Below are 2966 nucleotides of genomic sequence, written 5' to 3' on the forward strand. Positions count from 1 at the left end.
TGCCCAGGCAGGTCTCAAACCCGCAGGCTCAGGCAATCCACTCACCTCAGCCTCCCAAAATGCGGGATTACAGGCTGAGCCACCGAGCCCGACTGTGTTTTGACTTTTCAATAACAGCCGTCCGGATTGGTGTGAGATGGTATCTCCCTGTGGTTTGAATTTGTGTTTCTCTGATGGTTGGTGACGCTGAGGCTGTTTTTGTTAGTTGGCCACTTGTGTGTCTTCTTTTGAAAAAGTGTCTGTTCTTATCCTTTGCCCACCTTTTATTGGAGTCATTTGCTTTTTTCTTGTTGAATTGCTTTGAGTTCCTTGTAGATTCTGGATATTGACCCTTTGTGGGTTACACAATGGCTGGATCATAGGGCAAGAATATGTTTCGTTTTCCAAGAAACTGCTGAACTATCTTTTAGAGCCTTTGCATTCCTGTTGACAATGAGTGAGCCTTCCTGTGGCTTCAGACCCTTGCCGGCATCTGATGTCATCAGTGTCCTGGACTTTGGCCCTCCTAATAGGTGTGTGGTGGGAACTCATTTTAATCTGCATTTCCCTCATAGCATATGGTACTGAGCATCTTTTCATATGCTAATTTGTCATCTATATATCTTTTTGGCGAGATATCTGTTCAGGTCTTTGGTCCACTTTAAATGGGGCTGTTCATTTGCTTATCGTTGAGTTCTAAGAATTCTTTGTTTATTTTGGGGTGACTGTCATTTATCAGATAATGTCTTTCGTACATATTTTCTCCCGGTTTATGGCTTGACTTTTATTCTCTCGACAGTGTCTTTCACAGAGAAGACATCTTTCACTTTAATGAAGTTCAGTTGATCAATTATTTCCTTCACAGATCATGCTTTTCACATGTTTAAAGGGTCATCGCTGGTCAGGCGCGGTGGCTCATGCCTATAATCCCAGCACTTTGGGAGGCCAAGGTGAGAGGACTGCCTGAGTTGAGACCAACCTGGGCAACTTGGCGAGATCTGCTTCTACAATAAATTAAAAAATTAGCCAGAGATGGTGGTGCGTACTTGTAGTTCCAGCTACTCAGAAGGCTGAGGCAGAAGGATCGCCTGAGCCCAGCAAGCCAAGGCTGCAGTGGCTGTGAGCGTGCACGTTTACGGCCACTGCAGCCTAACCTGCTGGGCTTAGACGATCCTTCCGCCTCAGCCTTCCGAGTAGCTGAAACCACAGGTGCATGCCACCACATCCAGCTAATTTTTTGATTGATTGTAGAGATGAGATCTCACCAAATTGCCCAGGCTGGTCTTGAACCCCTGGGCTCAGGCAATCCTGTCGCCTCCACTTCCCAAAGTGCTGGGATGACAGGCATGAGCCACCACACCTGGCCAGTAGATGATATTGTTTTTAATTTCCAATTCTCTTTGGTCATGACTGGTGCCCGGGAATGTAATTGACTTTTATATTAACCTTGTATCCTGCAACCTTGCTGTAATCATATATTAGTTCCAGGAGGTTTGCTTTGTTGACTCTTTTGGATTTTCTATATATGCAATCATGACATCCACAAGCAAAAACATTTGTATTTCTTTCTCTCCAATCAGTATACTTGCTATTTCCTTTTCTCGTCTTATTGCATTGGTGGGGACTTCAGTACAATGCTGAAAAGGAATGGTGAGAGGGGACATTCTTGCCTTACTCCTGAAGTTCATTCTTTTTTATTCTGAGTGTGCCTTGTACAAATATTTCTTCTTCTTCTTATTGTTGTTGTTGTTGTTGCTTTTTGAGGTTTTTTTTTTTTTGAGTCACTGTCTTACTCTGTCACCCAGGCTGGAGTGCAGTGGCACGCTCACAGCCACTGTAGCCTTGACCTGCTGGGCTCAGGTGAATCTTCCACCTCAGCCTTCCAAGTAGCTGGAACTACAGGCATGTGCCACCATGCCCAGCTAATTATTTGTTGTAGTGATGAGGTCTCTCCAAGTTGCCCAGGCTGGTTTCAAACCCATGGGCTCAGACAATCTTCTCACTTCGGCCTCCCAAAGTGCTGGGATTATAGGCATGAGCCACCATGCCCAGTTGAATAACTCATAAATTATTTTGCCTATTCATGAACTGTTGGAATGTGACCCCTTTGAGGCTATTATGAATGAAGCTTCCATGAATTTTCTTGTACACTTTTTCTGGTGGATGTATGCTTTTGTTTTGCTTGAGGAAATGCCTGGATCTTAGGATAGATGACTACGTAGCATCATAAGAAATTGCCAGGGCCGGGCATGGTGGCTCACACTTGGAATTCCAGCAATTTGAGAGGCCGAGGCGAGAGGATTGCCTGAGTCCACGGGTTTGAGACCAGCCTGAGCAATGTGGTGAGACCTCATCTCTACAATAAATCAAGAAAAATTAGCTGAGCATGGTGGCACACACCTGTGGTTCCAGCTATTTGGAAGGCTCAGGCGGAAAGACCACCTGAACCCAGTAGGTTGAGGCTGCGGTGGCTGTGAGCGTGCCACTGCACTCCAGCCTGGGCAACAGAGTGAAACTCCAACTAAAAAATTTAAAAAGGGCTGGGCTCAGTGGCTCAACCTGTAATCTCAGCGCTTTGGGAGGCCGAGGTGAGCGGATTGCTTGAGCCCACGGGTTCGAGACCCATTCGGGCAACTTGGTGAGACCTCATCTCTACAATAACTCAAAGAATTAGCCAGGTGTGGTAGTGCGCGCCTGTAGTTCCAGCTACTTGGAAGGCTGAGGCGGATCTGGATCTGGGAAGTGCCTCCCGTCCTTACTGCGGTGTCACTGTCCTCGAGGGATTACTCTGCTGGTCCGTCCCTTGTCCTGTCACATCCCCTGTCCTGAGACATTTCCCAACCCCACCCTGTATCTTTGCATGTCTGATTGTCTGGTCACGGCTGAGCCCCCACCTCCTCAGTGGGAGACCCTGAATGATTTTAGGACATGCCACTCCTTAATATGCTTCTTTGGTATATTGATCTTTGAGCTGAAGGCATTTGAGA

The sequence above is a fragment of the Carlito syrichta genome, unplaced genomic scaffold (genome assembly GCF_000164805.1).
Source record: "Carlito syrichta isolate Samal-C Ts95f unplaced genomic scaffold, Tarsius_syrichta-2.0.1 Scaffold304751, whole genome shotgun sequence".
Taxonomy (NCBI): domain Eukaryota; kingdom Metazoa; phylum Chordata; class Mammalia; order Primates; family Tarsiidae; genus Carlito; species Carlito syrichta.